Source organism: Tachypleus tridentatus, chromosome 13 (assembly GCF_004210375.1).
Source record: "Tachypleus tridentatus isolate NWPU-2018 chromosome 13, ASM421037v1, whole genome shotgun sequence".
NCBI lineage: Eukaryota > Metazoa > Arthropoda > Merostomata > Xiphosura > Limulidae > Tachypleus > Tachypleus tridentatus.
Genome location: NC_134837.1, coordinates 196,438,099 through 196,464,508, shown reverse-complemented (window position 1 = coordinate 196,464,508; position 26,410 = coordinate 196,438,099). Strand labels below are relative to the sequence as shown.

The window sequence follows — 26,410 nt, the reverse complement described above, 5'->3', positions numbered from 1 at the left end:
TAAGAGTAGATACTTATGATTTCTTGAAACACAACCTAAAGTTCTAAGAATAAATAATTGTGATTATCTGGAACCTAGTTATAACATATACCCCTGAATACAGTAAGCAAAAAAAAATAAAAAAATAGCATACATCACTTCAAAGCTACATAAATTATAAGCGTCTCAGTTTCTTTGTGATTGATATTGAGTGATTTGCAAATGCAGATCACGTGTATAATCAATTCTCATGGGAAAGTTACGTTATAGTAATTTTCGACTCAAAGTTTCCTATTCGGTGAATATAAAACCATGTAAGGTAATAAAATTTTGTTTGTCTAAGAAAAGGCTCGACATTGCCAAGTGGTTAAGGCGTGCGACTTATAATCTGAAGGTCGCGGGTTCGAATCCCCGTTGCACTAAACATGCTCGCCCTTTCAGCTGTGGGGACTTTATAATGTTACGTTCAATCCTACTATTCGTTGGTTAAAGAGTATCCCAAGAGTTGGCGGTGGGTGGTGCTGACTAGCTGCCTTCCCTCTAGTCTTATCCTGCTAAATTAGGGACGGCTAACGCAAATTGCCCTAGAGTAGCTTTGCGCAAATTTAAAAAGAAAATTATCTAAGAAAAAGGTATGTATTCTGATAAATCATTTTAATAAAGCAAGGGATGACGTAACTTAAACGGAAACAAACTTGCTACTCCATGACCAGCTACCAGTTGCATACTAAAGGTTATGGAGAAAATCAACAACTTGTCCCTGAAAATAATCCAAGAACCCAGCAAGCTATTTGTTGTAGCTAGAGTAGAAATCTGACTTGGATATGATAATTCATATCGATGGATTTATACCTCCAAATGTAACACTCCAATAAGTTTCCAAAAGCAGTACCAGAAGTATGTTCATACAACACAGAAGAAGACTAACAACTAGAAGCTGCACAAACTACATCTAGCACGTGAAAAACTAAAGTACGTCACCACACTGCACGAGGCATACGTCCACTTAAATGTCTACAAAATTATCCTTCTGAGAATGTAGCATTCAGAAATGGAAAAAAAAAAAGAGCTTATTGTGAAAATTATTGTCATTCTCTGAAACTACAAAAACTCTGGTAGTTTTGGTACCTACTGTACTGCGAGAAAATAACAAAGCATCGAACCTCACATTGAAGTCAGCATGATACTTCTTCTGTGAGGTAGGTGTACAGATGGAAACTCGTGGTGCATTATTTTCACACATCTCCCATGTATTTTTTATGTCTTTGGATGGCTCACAAGATCCATTCAGTAATTATCGCCAACGCGCAGCTCATGAACTGTGGAAAGTGTACAACAGTGGAGGAGATAACGGTGGCCTCACTGTGTTGGGTAAAAAAAAAATCCTTCAGTAGAAATTATGCCGAAGAACAACAGTTTATATTTACTTCATAATCAGAATCATGGCATAGAATTCCTTCACTAATAGAAAAATGTCTTGTATTTTTTACATTGATGGTCGGTACTTCTTCGTATTGACTGTAGCTTAGAATTAGAATAAACATTATTAGTAATATTTTTATTTGTTTCTAATTAGGCACAAAGCTGCACAATGGACTATCTGTGCTCTGCCCACCACGGGTATCGAAACCCGGATTCTAGAGTAATACGTCTGCAGACATATCGCTATACCACTCAGGGGGATACTAGTAAATACATTGCTTTACTTTGTTCATATCCCCCGAGTTTATTTGCGAGCATAAGAAAAATATGGAAGTTTATAGTTTCTAACGCAACATGTGTCTAGATGCTATATTATTCCAGTTGTTACATTCCCATTTTTGTTACTATTGGTAACGAGCCACGTGTGATGAGGCGTGCGACTCGTAATCTGAGGCTCGCGGGTTCGCATCCCTGTCGCGCCAAACATGCTCGCTCTTTCAGCCGTGGGGGAGTTATAATATAACGGTCAATCCCACTATTCGTTGGTAAAATAATAGCCCAAGAGTTGGCGGTGGGTGGTGATGACTAGCTGCCTTCCCTCTAGTCTTACACTGCAAAATTAGGGACGGCTAGCGCAGATAGCCCTCGAGTAGCTTTGCGTGAAATTAAAAAAACAAAAAAAAAACAACTATTGGTGACGAAGAGAACCGTCGGCTTTCCTGCAATGCTCTGTAACTATGCAAAAACTACCAGTGACACTCGTCGTTGGCGGGCTGCAACCAAGGGAACTTTGATTCAAAATATATTTCTCTATTCAACATAGCGTATGCCACTAACTCCAGAGACATGCTTGACCTGTGCCTTTACACATATAACATGAGCCAAAAACTAATAAAATTCCAGGTGGGAAAAGATGTTGATAGTGACCACTTACCAATATATTGCGTCTTCGATCTCGCCTCCCTAAAAATATAACCTTCAGGAAAGAAAAAATTAATCATAGTAAAGCAAATTGGCAAAATTATAAACAGGAATTAGACAATCTATCATCTAATGACGTTATCAAAGAAGTTAAAACCCATATTAAATTAGATAACTACTGTAAAACAGTAACGGAGTGCCTTCAGAAAGCAGCCAAGAAAACAATACCAAAATAACACCATAAAACAACAAATAACACATGGAAACCCAATACCGAAATAATTACCCTAATCAAAAAACAAAGACAATTAAGAAGACGGTTCATGATAAGAAGAGACAGAGAAACAAAAACGCAAATAAACAATATAAGAAATCACATCAGAACACAAATAAAACAACAAAAACAAGATAAATGGGGCACCTTCTGCTCAAAACTAAACGATAAAACTGACCCGAAAAAATTCTGGACACACCTTAAAAGACTCACCAACGATAATACAGCCGCAAAGAAATATCCTGCACTCGAACACAATAATACAATAGCACACACAAATAAAGAAAAATCCGAAGCTTTCAAAGCTCAACTTCAAAATAATTTAAAACTCATTCTGATCCAGATATAAATACATATTTCTACAACAAAGTCACCAACCATATACTGAACAATAAAAAACAATTTGAACCAATTTTCCCAATAAGCATATCTGACACAAACACAAGACACATCACAAACCATGAAAACTATGAAGACACGATACTAACGAAAAAATATTCCTACAAGAACTTCTTGAAGCAATAAAAACACAAAAAACAAATCTCCAAGTGAAGATGAAATACAAGCTATCCTTCTAAAAAAGGGCACTCCGAAACTGTTTGACCACCTAAAAACACTTTTTAATCTATCTCTATTCTCAGGATACATCCCAGTTTCCTAGAAGCTCACTAATATATTAATGTTCCAAAGGAAGGAAAGCAGCAAATAAACCTAATAGCTACCACCAATCAACCTGACCAGCTGTATAGGTAAACTTCTCGAAAGAATAATCAGTAATAGACTCTTCACATTCTTGGAGATAACATCAAAATTACCAGAAGAACAAAACGGATTCAGGAAATTCAGACAAACAACAGATTATTTAATTAGATCAACCGAAACTATAATAAATAGCTTTAATAAAAAAGAATGTACTGTCGCTTGCTTCCTTGATATCGAGAAAGCATTCGACACTGTATGGCACGATGGTTTAAGGTTCCGAATGAATGAAATGGGGCTACCGCGTGGAATTATTTGCTGGCTATCTAACTTTTTGGAAAATAAAAAGTGTAGAGTGAATGTAGAGGGTACCTTTTCTGAGTACTTTACTTCAGAAGCTGGTGTCCCTCATGAAAGGATGGTTAACCCTATACTCTTCATCATGTATGTAAACAATATGCTATTGAAGGATCCTAATCATGGATTCTCTTTACAGTTCGCTGATGATGTGGCAGTCTGGAAAAGTGCCGCAACACCCACAATAGCAGCCACTAACATACTACCGCAACTAAAAATAATAAGTGAATACTGTCACAAATATAGAATAAAAATAAACACAGCAAAAACACAACTCGTAGTCTTTACGAAATTGACAAAACACAAAAAACTACAGCCAAAATTATATATGAATGGTACACTACTTCAGACTGCCACATCGGCAAAATTTTTAGGTCTAACCTATGATTCAAATTAACTTGGATTAACCATGTAAACGAAATTAAAAACAAAGTCTGGCAAAGAACCAACTGTGCTAGGAGTCTAAATGGCAAGAACAGTGGAGCATTTACAGACAACATACTAAAAATTTACAAAGCATATATTAGACCAGTAATAGATTACGCAGCTCCAGCATGGATAACTGTAGGCAATAAAATAATTAAAACTAAACTGCAAACAATCCAAAACACACTCCTTACAACAGCATACAGAGTTCCAAGAACCACATCATCTCAATTCATACACAAATATTTGAATATACCAACCATACCAGATAGACTCCTACATAGTACAATAACGTACTTCGATAAAAATTGGATGAAAAGAGAATTACTATGCGAACTAGATAGGTACCTCATACATGATGAAGTTAGTCCTAAACATCTCTCCCCGGTCAATATATATTTTAAACATAAAAAATAAAAAATACAATGTATATATATATATACATATAATTAATTTTATTTTTTTTTAAAGTACCACCAACAAATTTGACATCTTGCTGATAGAGCAAAATAATACCCTTATATGTATCACAATACATGGACATTGCCCTGAAAAGGGTCGGAGAAATATTCAGTTTACTCTGACCCAAAAATGAAGTAACTATCACTATCAAATACTGCAAGACCACATAAGTACGGGGAGGAGGAAGAGGTCAGAGAGAACCTGACTCTCCAGGGTATGAACATATATATCATACCTAAACACCGAGAGAGAGAGAGATTATGCTTCACAGTGGCATAGTGGTATTCCTGCAGACTCATACCGCTAAAAACCGGGTTTCGATACCCGTGGTGGGCAGAGCACAGATAACCCATTGTGTAAACTTGTGCTTAATTCTAAACAAACAAACAACAGATCATAAAGTGTTTTGTTTTTTTTTCGACTGAGAATCGGAAAGCTGCATTCTAGCCTAATTCGTGTTAGTGGTCGTTTTTTTTGTTTTTTCAGTTTCTAACTTCGTACGTGTTCTGTATTTAATTTGTCCTCCATTTTTATTTGGAATTAATCAGCTGAATTTATAGATTCCTAATGAAGAGTGATTAATAATATTGAATTTATTTTGGGAGGTGTGTTTATTGTTGGGATTATAATTTAATCACTTTATAAGAATAAAATGTAACTTGTTTTTGTCTTTATTTGCCAGTAAGAAGTAAATTTCTAGTTTGGCTGACCATTAATTATAAGCTGTAATGGAGAAAGAAGGTTAACGATCTTTAAATTCCTTTAGAGGTGACTAATAAACAGGATGTGTAAAAATCGCATATAATCTAAGCTTGTTTCTGTCAAGAATTGATAAAACTCACGCTGTTTAATAGGGTGAATAAGAGAAGATTACCAAAGGAAGGTGTTTCTGAAGTAGATATTTAAAGTACAAACCATTTTTGTTGATTTCCTTTTAACAAAATGCTGTACTCAGTTTTTCTCCTCCCCGGAATGTCTGTAGACTTACAACGCTAGAAACCGAGTTTCGATACCCATTGTGTAACTTTGTGCTTAACTTCAACAAACAATTTAACAAAGATTTTTCTAACGATTGTAGCGTCATTTTATTGATGGCGCTAAATGAACGTGAACACAACTTTTGATCTGATAGCGAAGTGTCCCTTAAGGAGTAGAGCCTTGTTTACAATAATCACATGCATATATATATACATAGAGATTCCCTTTCTCAACTTTCAACTTAATATTCAAATAAACTTCCCCCTTCCTCCAAATTCAAATGTATTTCGCCGTTTGTGCCCTTTTTCAATTCTTGACCATACTCTAATAGTATTGGTTTGTTAACAAATGAATATTGCAGTTTATGTTTTTAGCTGCGTCATAGCGGCTGATAGAACGGCTCTGAGTTTTTCAAGTAAAAACTCAATCATCCCTTGACTGATTTGAGATTTGATTACAGTTTTGAACTCAGGGGATGAAACCACTTCTAATGATATATTTGATGATGCTAAAGGTTACATAGATTAATTTACTATATTCCACCTAAAACGATTTCAGGTTGAGGGTAGGCTAGTAAAAGTTATGATGAGTAATAAAATCGAGTATACGAGCGCCCCACACGGAATGGAACAAATAAATGTATTAATTAGTAGTTATATGTGACATGCCTAAATCATTCAACGTATGTTTACGTTCTCTGTTTTAGTTCTATGTTTAATGCTCAGGAACTGTATACTTTTCATCTTATGTTTTACGAACTGTGTAGACAGAGTATTTTGTAAATTCTGTGTGTGTGAAGTTAATTAGCATGCAAATGATTGTACGCACAATTGTGATCTTTAACTGTATTTTGTAATGTAAGAAACTCTGGTTCTGTTATGGCATCTTCTTTAACACGGAGTGTGCTCGCCTCTGGTCTACTAATGTGATTAGTTGATCAATCACCAGGCTCGAAGCTTCAAGATACTTCTCTTCCAATTATCATCAAGAAGGCAACCAACCACTCTTCTTTACGGCTTTCTCTCACGTTTAAACCACCAAAAATCAAAGGTACAGAGAAATCACTATAAACCCGCCAAAATTGTTGAACATCCCCCCCAAAAAAAAAAGGACGCGAAGAGAAATAACATTAATTTCTGTGCATTTCCAGTTTTTCTACTACACTTAAAATAGCTTTCAATTTTTTTTTAGTTAGTAAGAATAAAAGTTAGCGAATAAAAAGAAAGAAAAAAGGTCTCATAGATTAATTTACTCCTATCCTGCCTAACAGAATTTCAAGTGCCGTGGTTATTACAAGTGACCTTTTTTCTTTTTTAAAGAACCTGTAGCAACTAAAATTTATTTTAATTTAAATTGAAACGTTAAATTCTTTGAGTAACGGAATGGACACCATATTCAATCAGTGTAATCCTGAATATATAAAAAAAATTGGTAAGAACTGTTTATCGAAATCGATATTCATCGTTTGATTTTTGTAGTTTTTATTAATTTAAATAATATACTTCTAATTAGGGTTAGCTGAGAGATATTTTTTCCATGTAATACTGCTAGTCCAATAGCTGAATATAAATATATAGACTTTATATATGCCTAAATAATAGGCCTAGTTAATACTATAACTATGGGTTCAAAATATAGCCAAGACTAATTGATGGGGAGAGGGATTCTTTTCGGTAACATTGGTGATCACATAAATGAGTGTAGATATAAGAAATATTTGTTAATATTTTGCAGGAATAGGCCTAGTTACATATATTCACTTCTAGACATTCTACAGAATTAGGCCTAGATACGTATATTGTCTTCTTGATACGCAGTAGGAATAGGCCTAATTATTTATACTGAATTAGAGATACTGCAAGAATAAACCTAGTTATATATATATATATATTGATCTGTAGACATGCTGAGGGATTAGATTTGGTAACGTAACTTCAGTGTGATATTTGTATGAATATAAACTACATATAAACTGATTCCTAATTGTGTTCTGTTGTTTTTAAAGTTCACCCTATATTTTGTTAACGGTTAAAAAAAAGCAACAACGAATAATCAACCATTACAGCATTTCCCAAACTGTGTGGGGTAAGAACAATTAGGCTAGAGTCAATAATGCAATAATGACAATAATAAGTGGGTATTACAACACACGTAACATTCTGATGTATGTTATATCTCGTCACTAAATCCACTTTTTCATTCACTTAAAAAAAGAAACTGTGTTTATTAAAGGAGTTGTGGACAATAAAAATGTAGTTAAGTCTGAACTGAATATTGATCAACTTCCTTACGTTAAGGATGTGTTGATAAGTCCGTCGTCACCTCTATGACTATGGGCCTATACATCATTGGTCCGAAAATAGCAGTTAACTTGAAGATGACCTAAGAAGGTCAAAACGTTGTTCCCTACTTTATTTTAATAAAAGTTTTAATACCCAAACCAAGCGTCCTGAGATATATTTTTACTTCGAGTAGGTTTCTCGTCATCACGAAGGCCGCGTGTTTTTTCCAGAGTATTTAAAAGTAAGATGTTTACTGTAATTAATAAAAAATGTAACCGGATTTTGAAAATAAGCCTTATTAAAAAAAACATTTATGTAGCCCCTTTGTCTCAATATTAAGTCTGAGGGCTTATAAATTTAAAAATCGTGTTTCTGTACTCGTGGTGGGCAAGCCACAGATAGACTGTTGTGTAACTTTGTGTTTTAATAACTAACAAACAGACCGATTTTCCTTGTATTTTGAATTTCGCGCAAAATTATTCCTGGACTATCTGCGCTAAGCTTCCTAATTTGGAACTGAGACACCAGACAGTATGAAGCTAGTCAACACCACCCATCAACAATTTTGGGGATTAGTTGTATATTATAACGTCCTCACAGCTGAAAGAGCAATCATATTCCATGACAGGATTCGAATCCACGACCCACAGATTGCGAATCGAATACCCTGATTACGAGGCCTTTCGCTTTATATAAATTTTTTTTGTACACACTGACACGGAATCCTTTGAAAGTTATTGCATGTTATACAGTAGTTCGTAAACGTTGACACGACTTCTCAACATCACTTAAATATTAATATCAACCTGAAAGACCTGCGATAAGAAATCACCATATCTTTTTGGTTTCAGTTTCACTGTCGATTATTGAAATTGTGTTGCTAAAAAATGCCAAAATTTAAATCTATTCGGAAAACTTACCCTCCTCCCCAATGTAATAAATTGAGAAAGTTGGAGGAAAGCTCTCTCGATCAGTTGATTATGTTTATTTTGTACTAGACTTTATTAAATATCGTTCGCAGATCGATTAATAACTGAGATACTAACTCACTCCCCGGTGGTTCAACAATAAACTTGAGAGCTTGTAACGCTAAAATTCGTAGTTCGAAGTTACAAGAAATGAAAAAAAAATGAAACTCCTTGGGGACTGATTTACCGACTACTACGCCCAGCAGTGGCATTTGACGACTGTTCAACCTATTAGTACTAACTGAGAGAGAGAAAAGTATTGTAGACATTATATCGTAAATTGGAGATCCCCTGTTAAAAACATTGCAACGTGTTGAGAAGATTGCTTTGTTGGCAACAGATATTTAGTATATGCTAGTTAACTTATTCTTTAAACATACAGAGGAGACAGAAGGTCTTCCAGGGAGTATTGTGATTTAGATGTAAACGCCGATCCTATTGTGTCTCTCCCGGACTCTGAGGCCACATACCATGTTTGGTGACAATCAGTCTAACAGTTCACTAGTTAAATGGATATATACACACATAGACTTTTTGGAAGAATGATTTAGATACATATATATTTTCATTTGTATTATTTTCATTTATGTTGTATATATGTGTGTGTATATTATTATTATTATGAGAATCGTTTTGCATTGTTAAATTAGTACATATTAATTTAGTATTGCGTATTTTCTTACAGCAAAACCACATTGGGCTCTCTGCTGAGTCCACCGAGGGAAATCGAACCCCAGATTTTAGCGTTGTAAATCCGTAGACTTACTCCTGTACCAGCGGGGGACATTGATTTAGTACTAACACAATTTTCCTAAACCGAGTGAACCTTGAGATACTATTGGACATGTTGACTGCAAAGAGCCTTATAACAAATCTAACATTTGTAACAGCATATAATCCCAGTTAGACTAGTATATTAAATTATCTATGTTAATTACAGGGTTGAAGTTTAGTTCTGATCAATGTAGGTAGTTTATTTTGATCAAAATATTTTGATACAGAATACATATTGTTTGACCAGTTTATTGACAGTGTGAACAATAATTGAAAACATTGTTAGCACTTTGTTAAAAAAAAAATCATTGTCAGTTTGAACAGCACCTGGGTTCTTTACGTTCGCTGTTTAAAGGCTCTCCTTGATTGCGTGCGGGTTTTTACCAATGACGAAGAGCAAATAGAAAAAAATGCTATAATTAATAATATGTCATGATAGAAAAAACTCCATGAAGATGACAGGACTTCTTTCATCTGAAAGGATTGTTTCTAAGAGACAGGGCTTATCTCATCTGAAAGGATTATTTCTAAAACAGGGGATTGCTTTCACTTGAAATGATTGTTCCCACAAAACAAGACTGCTTTTACCTAAAAGGATTGTTCCAAAGAGACGAGTCTGCTCTCACATAAGATTTTTACTGAGAGACGGAACTGCTTCAATCTGTTCGTCTGTTTGTTATTGAATTTCGTGCAAAGCTACACCAGGGCTATCTGCGCCAGCCGTCCCTAATTTAGCAGTATAAGACTAGAGAGAAGGCAGCTAGTTATCACCACCTACCGCCAACTCTTGGGCTACTCTTTTACCAACGAATATTGGGATTGACCGTAATATTATAACGCCTCCACGGCTGAAAGGGCGAGCATGTTTGGTGTGACGGGGATTCAAACCCGCAATCTTCAGATTACGAGTCGAGCACCTTAACCACCTGGCCATGCCAGGCCGCTCCAATCTGAGCGATGAGCAAATTATTTCCGAAAATCAGGACTACTCCTACATGTTACCTGTGAGAATTGTTTGAAAGGACTGCTTCCACCTATGGAGATTGTTCCCAAGAGGCAAAACTTTTTCCATATGAGAATGTTTTTTCTATGCGGCAGGATTGTTCCAGCGTGACAAGGTTGTTCCTTCCATTGCTAGCTCATTAAGTTTAATTGATTACGTGCATTTTGACTACATAAAGGATTGACCAATATTATATACTTTAAAAAACAACAGCTTTTGATTTCTAATTGTTAATTTGGCTTCGGTGACGTCACAAATAGGCTGTGTTGTTCTTAACAGGTGTTCGATGTCAAATTATACTGGTACGTTTTAAAAGATAATTCGTTCGCTACTGAGTAAACTTTGCTGGAAGTTGTAATCACTTGCCAGGTGGTTAACTATTACCTACTGCTTGGTATCCGCTCTCCTAGTTAAATAAATACAAAAAAGAAAACCTCTGTTAGTAACAACGGAAATTGGCTCCTAACGGTTTAGTCGTGTATTAAAAGTAAAAGGAGCGTGTTTAGATACTGTAGTTGCTGGCGTAAACTGTACATTTACAGCCATATAGTTAATATCTTTATTTTCTGCAGAAGAACAAACTACGTGAACTATGTTAGCTCTCTAAATTGGAAATTAGAATGACGGATGGTCAAATAGCAAGTTATGCAACGCTTTAGTATAAACCTTTAGTCAAGTGCCTGCTTTTAAGTTATCTTTGACGGATCGATATTTGGTTGAGACGCTCCAGCTGCTCGTACGCACGTGCTTCGCCATATATGATAATTAGATATACTTAAACACACACTCACTCACACACCTGCTCGTAACACCCTTGCTCATGAGACAGCAGAATATATCAAACTGTTGAATACTTGTTTCAAGTATAAAGCTCACTCTTTTGTCTTATTAAATATGTGCCGTGTTACACGAGATGGTGTTGTTAGAAGCTCAATTTGTAATGTAAGGTGTTATAAAAGATTATTTTGAAATGTTAATGAGTTTGTAAACTTCACCTTATATTTTTAAATTCATGATGTCAGAAAAACACTCTTGTTAAGAAAGTCGTAACATAAAATGATAAAATCCACTATAACCTTAGAGCTTTCTAAAGGTAGATGTCTCTTTTTCAGGCTAGAGGAGTTTTAACATCTTCTATTGTTAAAAATATAATTAAACATTGCCTTTATAGTTTCTGGATGCTATTCAAATCAATCTTTGAATGTTTCCGAAATTCGTTTAGTTACAATACATTACAAAAATTGATTTCTTAGCGTTAGGATGTTACTTTATCAAATTTCGCGCACAGCCCTTTCTAAATTAGAAGTGATAGAGTAGAAGGAAGGTTGATAATCAACATTGCTCCCATTACCTGAAATTAGGCCACTGTTTACCAACGAACAGTAGAGATAACAAATGACATTATAACACCACCACAGCTGAAAAAGTATGTTCGGTGACGGGGACTGAATTCTCAACCTGAAGATAGCGAATCAAACATCTTAACGAGCCTATTAAAGTGTTTTAAAAATTGAAGTTGTAGTATGGAGTGTTTAATTTGTAATATTTAAATGTTAATAAGATAAAATTTATTGAAATTGTTTGTTTGTTTTGGAATTTCGCACAAAGCTACTCGAGGGCTATCTGTGCTAGCCGTCCCTAATTTAGCAGTGTAAGACTAGAGGGAAGGCAGCTAGTCATCACCACCCACCGCCAACTCTTGGGCTACTCTTTTACCAACGAATAGTGGGATTGACCGTCACATTATAACGCACCCACGGCTGGGAGGGCGAGCATGTTTAGCGCGACGCGGGCGCGAACCTCGGATTACGAGTCGCGCGCCTTACGCGCTTGGCCATGCCTGGCCTATTGAAATTGAATTTGTAATATTAAGGTGTTTTTTTAACATTAAAATTGCTTTGAGTAGTTAGGTTTTTAAAATTAAAATTCACCTTACAAAGTTGGGGTTCTGTAACGGTAAAAAATAACACGCCACGAGATCCAAAGCTCAACAAAAAAATAATTTATTAAACCATAACAACTCTTGGACTAAATTTTAGCTCTTACCAAAAATAGTTAATAAACCTGTGTTTAGCCAGAAGGTGTTACAAATGATAAAGAAAATAAAACATAAAGTCGATATTAATTCTTTCCAACACTGGAACTAGTAAAAAACAACATACATTCAACTCACTTTTCTATATTATAATAATTCACTAATTATCTCTTGACTGAATTTATGAAGCTTGTGGCAGGTTATTTATTCACTGCGTCAGGTCACGCGGGTACATCTCACGTGATCATAAATTTACATAATATAGCTGATACACTAATAATATCTGTACGTCACCGCTAGAGTAGATGGTGTCAGTTTCGTAATATAGCCATATTTACTGAAAATAAACGTGATCAGTCAGAAGATGAGTGAGTGGTTTAGTTTAATGAAAATTCATACATAAACTAAACGATAGAAGGAATAATAAATAAACGATAAACAAAAGTATAACAAAAAAATCGAATTCGTTTTTACACAGTTTTATTAAAGTTCACTTTCTGTTGTATATGTTTTATTAGTTTGTAGTATTATGAATTATAACTTACAATTCATTTTCCATTGCCTTGTGGTCTTTCTGTTATTTCATTTTAATGGTTCTTTTTAAAATACAACTATAAGGGAGCTTCCAGGTGTCACTATAGTAAATATTGCGTTTATCAGTTCTGACATATCGTTAACTTAAGCATGTAACCAACTTCTCTTAAACGTATTATTTTGCTTGGTATTTATACTTTACTTTCGACATTCTTAACTCTTATAGCAACCTGGTTTGGTAATTTCGATTGTTGTTTTTTAATAAACAAAAGAACAGCAAAATTGTGGTTCTTGAATGATTAATATTTTCAATCTCTGTAGAACTGCAATATAATATACTGTGTAAAATAAATGAATTTTGGCTGGGTGTGTCCAAGCAGTCAACTGCTCATAATTTACTTTCTGTTTCAAAATACTCGCCTTGCACCCTGGAGTCGTTATTAATCCATAAGAGTTAACGTTAAAATCTCAATTTTCGATCAGACTTGAGTTAGCGGTGGATGCTGTTCAATAGCTACTCTTTCGTTTCTCTTTCAATTTAGTGTCCAGTCGACTATGTACAAGTTGCTTTTATGTAGCTTTGAGCAAAAATTGTATACCAACAACGAGAAATTATTATTTTTCATGTTGTGTGATTTAAAACATGATTTCCTTAAGTAACCCTTCGTATAAAACACACACTACCCACCTAGGCCATAAGCGAGCAGACAACTGCTTTTTTATTTTCTGCTCAATTGTGGCTGACCCCGAGAAATTCAGCGGTAAGCTTTAGGACTTAAAACTCTATTTGGTAGCGAAAACCCGAACAGGCCATTGTCCTGGTTTGTACCTTAACTAAACAACGAAAAAAACAAATAAACGACTGTGAATGCCTAAATTACAAGTTTTGTAACGCAGCAGTGTTATAATTACCAATCTAAGCAAGCTTACAGGGTAATTCGATCCCACAGTCTACTTACGAGGTGTATTAGCATTTGTTTAGAAGGCCCAAGCAGTGGAGGCCAGTTTTACTTACAGCTATAATCTTTATCCTCTGAGTGGCTGGTGGTTTGGGCTTTCGACTGGTAATTTGCAGGTTCGAATCCTTATTCTACCAAATGTGCTCGCCCTTTCAGCCATGGTGGAGTGTTATTATGTGACGGCCAATGCAACTATTCGCTGGTAAAAGCGTTGGCGGTGAGTGTTGTTGACTAGTTGTCTTCCTTCTACTCTATCACTGCTAAATTAGGTCTCTTAAAAGATTTTATGGGGTCAAAAGTCAGAGAACCCAAAAATGTATATTTTGGGTTCCTGCAATCATATTTACAGCAATTAATGTGACACAAATATAAATTTTCATGTATCCAATACAAAAAAGTTGAGTTTTTTTTAGCAAAGTTCTGCTCACAAAAAGATTTTTTATCAATTACTCGACCATATTTTGGCAAATTTAAATGGCATTTGGTATAAATATATTTTTCCACATGTCTCATACATTGGACAAACAAAAATTGTGGACTTTCTCATTGTCAGTAATTATAGGGATAAAGATTCCACCAAGAACACAATTCTAGTAGCTTTTGTTTTGATAAGTAATCCTCCGTATTTCGGCTAACTTACATGGGATTTAGTACAAAGATACTTCTTTTACAAGTTTTGTACATACACTTATGAAAATGTGGGATATACCCATTTTTGATCATTTTAGGGGTTAAAATGTTAATAAATCCATAATTTTAGGGATTGCAGTCAGTAACTTAGCCATATTTCGACTAATTGTTATTGGAAATGCCATTGCCCATGGCTCCAAGAACGTACGATCAAGAGGTAGACTAAGATACTGAAGAAAGTTGCATAAGGAAAAGATTCAATCTAAAAGTCCTCTCTTGGACATTGGACCTTTGCCAATGCTGTAAAGGTTCATGACTTCCATCTCGTTGCGGCCAAGATTCAAGAAGAAAAATTATCGATATCTGCTGTACTCAGAATGACTGTTCACACTCTTATCCTGACTGACTGCGGATAACTGCAGTAGTGCGACATCTGAAGAATCTGTATAGGACATCAGACGTACACCAACCACAGTAACCCAACCAAACCTCTGGTCCAAACCACCCGAGAACACTGAGGAAAGATTGGAGATACTGTTGGTGGACAAAGTCCTTCAACAGGAACCATCTCATTTGACGGATGAGATGAAGGTTACATAATGCTGAAATAAGTGAATCATTGTGCAGTGCTGAGCCCCTCCAAGCCATGAGGTGTACTGCCAAGGCAACCATGAATTACAAAGGAGCTTGGAGCTGCACAGAGATGTTGTATGAGTTGCCAACGTTACTCACTGGTCTGCTGCCCTGGACCAGGGATCAACTACAAACGTGAAAGTTGAAGTCCTTGAGCATGTCTACCACACAGTACTCACGACATTCAGAATAGACAATCAGATGAAGGCCGAGAGTTCCTGAAGGGAAAGTTTCTGTCCACGGCCATAGGTTCACATGAGTAAGGCAAAACAAATCATTATCCAACATTCACTGATGCAGCCAAGAAACATTTGGGTCATAACTTGAAGTTTTGAGACTTGGAACAGGCTGTACAATGCCATAACTTGAAGTTTTGAGGCTTGGAACAGGCTGTACAATGCCTAATTTTTTAGTTAAGATTGTCCAACTTTAGGCTCCATCAAGCACTTGAGCAAAGTGCTGGGACTGTGAGACAGTCATTTCTGAGAGCTCTAAGGATTTGACCTATTGGACAATTAAGTAGCCTGTCAGATCAAGTTCAAGACTCAGAAGAGGGGTACACAGAGAGCATGGATGATATTTACCGTAAGCATATCCTGTAATGGCTTCAGTAAGCCACGAGGATATCCTCATTGACAATCTTGTGGACGGGGCTACCCAGTAAAATTATGAGACGCCACCTGGTGTGAGAGACTTCCTCACGGTAGTTTCTGTGACAATGCAATACAAAACGTATAAGGAAAAGAACACATTTTATTTTTGTTTTACTATAAATGCTTATTTATATTTTACATTATGTCCCGTATTATTGTTTAATTGTCCCAAACCCAATCAAAGTCAAAGAACTCTAAAGAGTTTCATAATAGATATCTTATTGAATCATCTGTTCCATCACTCTCAGGATAATCACTTTATCTTGAATATACCTTAGCACCAACCAGTGAGATATATGTAGTACCTGTTTGTCCAAATTCCCCACATTAGGTAATACAAATAGCTACAGATAGACATCCGTTAGAAGTTTGTGCCACACTTCTGTGTGAAGAATGATATTTGTATAACGAAACCAAAACCGTAACTACAAGTAGAACCAAAGGGCACAATATTTTTAAGAATAAAGTCTTCAATATATCCCGTGAACAACTTCTAAGACAGAGTGATCGGGACAGTACTGAGCTTCAAAACCACATTTAAATCATTTTGGAGTAATGCTCTCGTTCGCCAAAAGAAAGATGTTATTTCGAAATAGAAACCCTTCAACTCAACATGTAATTGCAATAAATCTGGGGCATATATTCTATCATCATTAACAAGATAATCAAACAACAACAAACAAACAAATGAGGATTGGAATTTGACAAACGCTCAAAAGCTTCTGGACACACCATGAAATCAACAGATGATTATAGTAAAATGATGGACGAAAACATTAATCACGTCAGTTTTATTCGACCTCACATCAGTCAGTGTCATCCTGAAGATGACCTAAGAAGGTCGAAACGTTGTTTTCTGCTTTATTGGTAAAAGTGTTAATACCCATACCAGCCGTCCTGAGATACAGTCTCCCCTTTAGATGTACCTGTAGTGAACATTTATTATTTTTGATACGCTTACGCATGGTACTAGAAGTTGATTTCTACGTATAAAAGAATATAAAAAAAACTTATCGAAACGTGTGGTGTAAGACTAACCTTGATGCACTTAACAGAAGTTTGGTACAATGGAACCAGAATGCGCAGTCATGTCTGAACACGACTGCGGCGGAGGAAGCAGTTCCAAGCAAGGCCTTGGTTCCAAGGACAGCAAGAACCCTTAAACACATTGTTTTATTGGACTTGATTAACCTTCAGCGTATTGTAGCTGATTACTGATAATCTGATACAAGCCCAGCCAAGTACTTAGTGATTTCAGTCTTCATTAATTTATAGGTAATAATATTTTTACCTAAGGATTATTAATTCATTTTTGAACAGCTTATCGCTGATGAATGATAACCAAGTTCAAACTGCATTTCAAGCTTTTTTTTTTTTTGACAGATATTTGTGGGTTTTTTTTTCTTCCACTCTTCACAGTGAATATCTTGTTTTTCATTCGATCTCCGTTTGTACCAACGAGGCCTGGCATGGCCAAGCGCGTATGGCGTGCGACTCGTAATCCGAGGGTCGCGGGTTCGCGCCCGCGTCGCGCTAAACATGCTCGCCCTTTCAGCCGTGGGGGCGTATAATGTGACGGTCAATCCCACTATTCGTTGGTAAAAGAGTAGCCCAAGAGTTGGCGGTGGGTGGTGATGACTAGCTGCCTTCCCTCTAGTCTTACACTGCTAAATTAGGGACGGCTAGCACAGATAGCCCTCGAGTAGCTTTGTGCGAAATTCCAAAAAAAAAAAAAAAAAAGTTGGACCAACGAACTAGTGATATTCTTCGTCGTGTTTCGTGTAAATATACTACTTTATATACAGCACTAACTTTGTGTAATTCTGTGTGACAAAGCGTGTGGCCAGTTTTCTTGCATTTTTCAACAGTGTGTTTTTAGTTAGGATATTATTTCCATTTCCTTTTAGCAAGTTCAGCTGTCGAGACACAGACAAAGTTTGTAAGCTTAGCACAGTGTTCGAGATTTATTAACGTAGACGTAAGTAGAGGTAGAAATGTCTGTTATTTACAAACCGCTCGGCATGGTCAGGTGGTTAGCACGCTCGACTGATGATCTGAGGGTCACGGGTTCAAATCCCCGTCATATCAAACATGTTTGTCCTTTTAGCCATAGGGACGTTATAACGTAATGATCAATCCCACTATTCGTTGATAAAAAGAGTAGCCCACGAGTGAGCTGTGGGTGGCGATGACAGCTGTGACTAGCGTGATGTTTAAATCCGTTATATGATTAAACAAAGGATAACGTAAGATACAATAGTAAGTTTTAAATTTCGTGCAAAGCTACACGAGGGCTATCTGCGCTAACCGTTCCTAATTTAGCAGTGTAAGACTAAAGGGAAGGCAGCTAGTCATCACTTCCCACCGCCAACTCTTGGACTATTTTTTTACCAACGAATAGTGGGATTGACCGTCACATTGTAATGCCCCCCCCAACTGAAAGAGCGAGCATGTTTGGAGAAATGGGAATTCGAACCTGTGACCCTCAAATTACGTGTCGAACGCCTCAACCACCTGCCTTGCTAGGCCATATGAAATATTTAAATAAGAGTTTGGTATTTTCCTGATAAAGTGTTTTGTTCGTTACTAAAATAAAGTCTGCACAAGATAAATCATGCAGTGTCTCTGGGCAACAACGGATGTGACATTATAGCATTTGGCAACTACACTTTAATTATTTTCTAATTAGTTGTAACAAATGAGATTTTGCAATTTTATAATTATCTTGATTAAGTGTTGTCAGGTTTAATATCTGGAGGTGATTTTGAAATCATGACAAGGGAACACACCACCTAATAACAAACTCGTGTGCGTGGGTACTTCGTGATTTACTAAATTACTTTCTTGGCTGGCTTATGATAAGTATGATTTATCAATACACATTCACACAGCTTATCATACAAACCACATTGGGTAATGAATGAGCTTTACAAAGACTTCGGAGAAACAAACAAACTGACCGTTAATGCTCTAAAGTTACATGCTTTTGTAGACTATGTTTTTTAAGCTGAGATGTTTGTATTGTTTTCGACTCGTGAAATTTTTCTTTTACATCAGGCGATAAGGGCCTAACTCACTGACTACTGATTACGACTGTGTAACAGTAGATCTCCGGCATGACCAGGAGATTAAGGTGCTCGACTCACGCCACGGGTTCGAATCCCCGTCCCACCAAATATGCTCGCCCTTTCAGTCGTGGTGACATTATTATTTGACGGTCAATTCTACTATTCGTTTGTTAAAGAGTATCCCAAGAGTTGGCGGTGAGTGGTGCTAACTAGCTGCCTTCTCTCTTGTCTTTCACTTGTAAATTAGGGACGTGTATCTTTGTGCGAACTTCCAAACAAACAAACCAAACCTGTTACAGTGTAGAATCAGTGTTAGCGAGTGTATTAGAGTGTTTGTCCTTACTCCAATTCTGTGAATTGTTTGTGCTATTACAAAGTATTAGGTATGCAAGAGAATTAGCAAGTGAATAATAGGTTAGGCCTGCTGTTGTTTCTTGAAACCTTGAACTGAACTGTGCATTATTTTTACTGAACGATAAGTCTACGGATCTACAACCCTAAAATCGGGGATTCATTCCCCTCGGTGAACTCAGCAGTTCGCCCAATGTGGCTTTGCTACAAGAAAAAAACACACATAACTTTTACTAAATAATCCAAAATAACTTGCCTATCAATACAAACCGTTACAGTACTGATGAGAAAAGTGGGATTATTTTGAGGAACAAAATCATGAATCAACTTCCAAATGACAACAAGTTCTCGTAGCGAGATTGAAAAATGATGGAAACTGGAAATGTTGAAATAATGAAAATGATATTAAGAGGAAAGAAAAAAAAACAGAAGTAAGAAAATATGAAAAAAGAGACAAAATGAAACGAAGATTAAGAAAAGAAAGACGAGAAATTCGTGAAGAAATGAATTACAAAAGATATGTTTTGTAAAAGAATTACGAACCATCATGAATCTGATCGAATAAGACAGAAAATATACAGATTTCAGTTGAAAACAGAACAGAATTTGTTCAGAGGGACTGTAGTAATAAAACTGGAGAAGTCCAGGAGGACATCGAAGAATTACAGAACGATAAAACTGGAGAAATCCAAAAGGCCATCGAAGAATTACCGAAGGATTATAACAACGACGCACAAAAAACATCAATGCCAAAACATATTGAAACATAAGTAACATAGGAACCGACTAAGAAACTCACTAACTTAATAATCAATCCACCATTTTAACGTACTTACTAATAAATGAACAATCTTGCATAATTCGCATTTTATATCGTTCAAATCGTTTCCTAAACTTTCAACAAAATATTCTTGTCATAAGACTTTCATGATTTTTGGTTCTAACATTCTAGAATCAAACATCATACGGTTTGTTGATTTCTCGAGTGTATTCTATATGGTATGACTGTGATTGTGTTAGGACGCTCGACTCTTGATTAGAGAGTCACGGGTTTGAATTCTCGTCATAACAAATATACCATTGGGGAGTTATAATGTGATGGTTATTCCCACTATTCGTTGGTATAAAGTAGCCCGAGAGTTGACGGTGGGTGATGATGACTACCTGCCTTCCCTATAGCCTCACACTGCTAAATTAGGAAGAGCTAGCGCAGATAGTCCTCGTGTAGCTTTGCGCGAAATTTAGAAAAAAAAGTGGCTGTTGTCAAAACTGACGGTGATATTTTCTTCCACAATACATAGCATATATTTAATAAAATATTGTATCAGATTGTGGATTTCAGGTTGTCCTCTCCCCATATTTCCACTTTAACCACTAGCGTTAACACACAGTGCCAACACAGTAGGGTTATTGAGTCAGGAAGGCGTAGTAATATTCGTCTGTAATTATAGTATCATTTACAGTATCAAAGACACAGAACTAGTTAATTCTCTGATACATATACATACACTCATGTATCATCTAGAAATAAGACTGTGAGACAAGATGACTTAAGAAATGCATAATATTGAACATATAGATAAGAAAAACGTGTGTGTTGGTAAACCAATACATGAAATTCTTAACGCGCGGTCGATGAGGGGGGGGGTGAATTGCAGAACTGTTTGTTGCAGGACATCCCGTTAGAGTTATTTACACGTGAAAACAAAACATTACACACTGTTGTTTATCAGTTCCAGAACTTCCGGATATGTATCAGGGCTGAACGTTATTTCTCGTGTAACTGTTATCTATTCTGCACTGTTTATAACTTTCTCATAGATGTATGTGGCATTATTTTGTAATGTAGTTAGATATATGCTGAAACATGAATTTAGGTCAGTCAATGTGATATGTATACATAAAGTGAATTTGCAACGTTTGTAGATCAGTGTAACACACACATACAGCACCATCAGTTAATATGGGACATAATTTAATGAAATTCAGTTTTTAGATGTTGCCTGATTCCACTAATTAGAAACAGGTTGCTGCATGGCTAGGGGACGCGGGTTCAAAACCCCGTCCTAACTAACATGCTGGCCCTTTAAGCTGTGGGGGCGTTATAATGTAAAGGTCGATCCCATTATTTTTTGGTAAAATAGTAGCTCAAAAGTTGGCGGTGTGTGGTGATGACTAGCTGCCTTCCCCTCAAGCCTTACACTGCTAAATTAACGACGGTTAGAGCAGATAGCTCTCGTGCAGCTTTGCGCGAAATTCGAAATTATGAATAACATCCATGAACGCAGGAGGTTTAGGTCGTAATTGCACTTTACCCTCCCAGGGCCACTCAAAAGACCTAAATCCTGGTGAAATGGAAACAGCTGTTAAAACACATACACGCATTTATGTATGTTGCGCGAGATCTACCGTAGAAGAAATTACACATATATTTATTTGTGTTGCATGTGATTTACTAGAGACAACACAATATTTGACATAACAAGATTGTATTTTGGTAACCCAGAACTCAGGTGTGTACAGTGTTAATTGTTAACCTATTGTGTTGTTTCGTACACGGCTACTAATCACGTGATAGAAAATACACTGTAATAATTTGCTGTGATGCATCATTTCACTCACATCACAGTGGGCTATCAGTACAATGCCAACAAAAGGGATCAAAGTCAGAATTGTAGCCTTTCAAACCTTCTAGTTAATCGCAGAACTTCTGAAGAGCCCTAAATTCTTTTTCGCGTCCGCACTTTTTAATATAGTTTACAAGATCACTATTTTTCAAAGTGTTCGTGATATCAAACCCTCATCCTTACAGTACAGATATGGGTTTTCTACGGGAATGGCACAGTACAAAGGGTGAAGTTCGCATTTTTAAGGCAGTATATAATTAAGCCTACACCACCTATTTGAACTTTTTCTTATCAGCTGCTGCTCGTTGGCATTCCTTGCCCGTATCTTAGCGATAGTGAATGCACTATTTAGCCACCATGCTGACTGGACTTACAAAGGATTACGTATTCCACCCGCTTAAGGGTGGGAAACTACACGCAGCTGACATGTTATTGAGCACGTGGTCTGCACTTTCGTCACTGTGCTGTTTTTAAAATTTTGATGTGTTACATGAGATGAAAAAGTTTAGGGTAAAGATAGGATATTTTCTGTTTCATGCACCTTGTTGAAATAGAAATATATATACACTTGGACGTACTTGTTAATGCTGACTTCAAAAGTATAAATTAGAATCTGGAGAAGTGTGTGTTTGTGTTTTTCTTATAGCAAAACCACATCGGGCTATTTGCTGAGCCCACCGAGGGGAATCGAACGCCTGATTTTAGCGTTGTAAATCTGGAGACATACCGCTGTATTAGCGGGGGGCAGAATCTGGAGAAACGAAAAGAAATGTTTTTCATATATTCTTATTTCACTAGGTTAAGTCAGTTTATGTGACTTCGCAACATGACTGACCCTATCTCTGCGAGTTTGTAGGCACAGAAATAATACTCTCTTCAATTTAAGGACATTTCTGAATTTGTTACTTTGTCACTAGATACTTTGCATTTTATTTAAATACACAGGTAAATGATGTAATGCGAACGTTACATCCTTTGTTTCGTAAGCAAAATAAGAAATATATAAACAAAAATTTTGTTTCTCGAAATTTTAATATACATTTCTGATGTCAGCATTTAAACTAAATTAAAAAATTGTTCTATTTGAACGCGGTGTATGAAACAGTAAAGTCCCTAAAAATGAACATATTCTCGAAAAGAAAGAGTATTTTTTTACGCGCTTTGACCCTGGTTTAGAGATTTAGTAATTAAAGCGAATCCACTAATATATAATATTTTACTTCGGGTAATACGTAACTGAAAAACTAGAGCGGAAAGTAACCAAATCCACAGCCTTGATCCAAGGAACACATAACTTTAACTTGATTTTCTCAATCCAGATAGGCCCAACTTACCCAGAAATGATCCACAAACCACCAATTTAATTAGTTTCGGGTGGCCTTTCTAATAAACAATTTTTCAGGGATAAGTGAAACTTCCAATCTGTTACAATGGCGTCTGTTCGTTTAACATGCTATCCAATCTTAGTGTTATTGACTGGTCATATTATTAGTGAATTGAGGGAGATTTTGTGTTTTTCTTGTAGCAAAGCCACATCGGGCTATCTGCTGCAAACAACGGGAGGGATCGAACTCCTGATTTTAGCGCTGTAAATCCACCTAACATGGGGCGTCTGTATGTTTAACATGTTATCCAATCTATTAGTGTTACTCGCTAGCTAGACTTATTAAAACATGGTGTTGTCTCATATGGATACAAACTAAGACCCGATGTTTAGTCAGACGCTGTGTTGTTGGGTGACGTTCAATATACTGATAACAACATTAGCGAGTAACGCCCGTTCTAATAATAACACGTTAAACGGGTAGACACCATGCAATTGTGTGGTTATTATGTTTACTTTAGTATTATACTGAACACTACAGTGGGAAAATAATGCTTTAATATTCTGTAGGAGATACTCAAGTGTAAAGATAGTGTCTTTAGCGCTACATACGAGGCAATTAAGTGTGTATATTATATTTTAATACGAGGAAGAGATGTAGCAAGGCAATACAGAATATGATTGAAAATGTGTCTCAGGATGACTGATATGGTATTAATACTTTTACCAAATAAAGCAGAAAAGAACGTTTCGACCCTTTTAGGTCATCTTCAGGTTAACAAAGAGAGAGTTTGCAACTGACCATTGCCGAGCATATGTCTTAAGCATGACAGAGTAAACGTGTACAGGATTGTAGGTGGCGTTGCAGATAGATGTAAGGTTATTAATTAGTATAGGTATAAAGATGTTCCTTTACATTGGTTTAATTTGGCTTTAGTTGCTGTATAAGTAGGGCTTCTTTGATTTTGTGTTTCTTTATATTTGTTTCTCTACTTACTATCTGGGTGTTTTCTATGATTATGTTGTGTTATTTGATTTGAAGTGTTCAAAAACGTGTGGTGTTTTTGTTTTTGTTCTTTGAATCTGGTTTACATTTTTCTGCTTATTTCTGCAATATAGAAGTCGTGGCAGTTGTTGCATTGTATTTTGTAAATTATGTTGGTGTTATGTTTGTTAGTGTAGTTTTTACATAGTATGGACTTTAGTTTTGTACCTGGTTTTTGAATAAATTACAAACTTTCTCTTTGTTAACCTGAAGATGACCTAAGAAGGTTGAAACGTTATTCTCTACTTTATTTTAATACCCGTGTTAATACCCATACTAGCTGTCCTGAGATACAGTTTTTACTTCAAGTGAGTTTCTCCTCATCAAAATGATACGATTGAGTGTTGTGCTAGGGTTTAGAAATGATCTGTATGTTGGACATGATATGATAAACATACAGGTAGTATTTTAGACGAATATTGAATATATTACAATATACTTAAAATAAGCATTTTAATTTTGGTTTAGTGCTAATTTGAACAAAATACAGTAAATCTAATTCTTAAATAGTATGGAATAGACTGTGGAATATGCATATAGTACCTGTATTGTAAAAAATAGTAAAATATTATATGTGGAATATACAGAACTTCTTGTGGTTATGGATAGTCGAGTAGAAAATCGTAATTTAGGATAAACGAGCCTAAAGATGCCACTGATTAATTACAAACCAGTGTGTGATTCGGGCTTGACGGAAAATATGGCGAACTCTTTAGACAGTATTGAAGTTAAGTAAAAAAATAAAATAAACATAAAAATTGTTAAAAACAAAGTGATTTTACATAGAGATATAGATCCTGGTGCGGCGGAAGTGCTTCCAGCGGCGTGTCTGCGGACTTACAACGCTAGAAACCGGGTTTCGATACCCGTAGTGGGCAGCGCACAGATAGCCCATTGTGGAGCTCTGTGCTTCACTATAAAGCGACGGAATTAGTTTTGTAAGTGTAAAAATTAGAAATTCTACTCGTATATTTACTTTAGTGTAAGAATGAAATTTGTGTGTCACTCATGTGTCCTGTAAATTATGGAACACGCTCATTGAAAGATGTGATTTTTAACTATATGAATATATTATCGTGCACTTTAAAACACTGAAGTCGTCAATGTATTTTATTATTATTAAATTAAAAATTATAGTTTAATTATGAATAAGTCCATTACTTTAATGTAGGAAACATATCAGAATAGTATATTAACAGTGAATAGAAATAACACAGTTCAACGACTATATTATTATTATATGGAAGACATATTATAACATATGTTAACAGTGAATAAAAACAATACAGTACGAAGACTATATTATTATAAAGGAGACATGTCATAACAGTGAATAGAAACAACACAGTTTAACGACTATATTATTATTATATAGGAGATATGTCATAACAATATGTTAACAGTGAATAAAAAAATACGCTACGGAGATTGTACTATATTAATATATAGGTGACACATTACGAGTTGCAAGTTAATGATAAATAGAAGTCTGTGAAACAGAGGTTGTGAGTTAATCAAGTTGACATTACCACTAACTATGGAGGGACGGCTCGGATTGTTCATCGGAATAGTATTTCAAATATCTCGACATTAAGTCATCAGAACTTTACAATACTCTACAGTATTTCTCTTTATAACAATATATATGTAATAACTGAGTTACAACTTCTGGTAATGTCTCTAAATATCATAGTGGATAATTACAACTTATGGTAATGTCTCTAAATATCGTAGTGGATAATTACAACTTCTGATAATGTCTCTAAATATCATAGTGGATAATTACAACTTATGGTAATGTCTCTAAATATCGTAGTGGATAATTACAACTTCTGATAATGTCTCTAAATATCATAGTGGATAATTACAACTTCTGATAACGTCTCTAAATATCGTAGTGGATAATTACAAGTTCCGGTAATGTCTCTAAATATCATAGTGGATAGTTACAAGTTCCGGTAATGTCTCTAAATATCATAGTGGATAGTTACAAGTTCCGGTAATGT

The 26,410-nt window shown here is 35.8% G+C and overlaps 1 long non-coding RNA gene across 1 annotated transcript in view; it reads left to right on the top strand.

Annotated features, from left to right (window-relative positions):
• Positions 1-13,376, top strand: part of LOC143238210 (uncharacterized) — a 51,071-nt gene extending 37,695 nt beyond the window's left edge. The window contains exon 3 of the long non-coding RNA XR_013020457.1: positions 9,454-13,376. This is a non-coding gene — a long non-coding RNA (uncharacterized LOC143238210). The remainder of the gene's footprint in view (positions 1-9,453) is intronic.
• Positions 13,377-26,410: the final 13,034 nt, after the last annotated feature.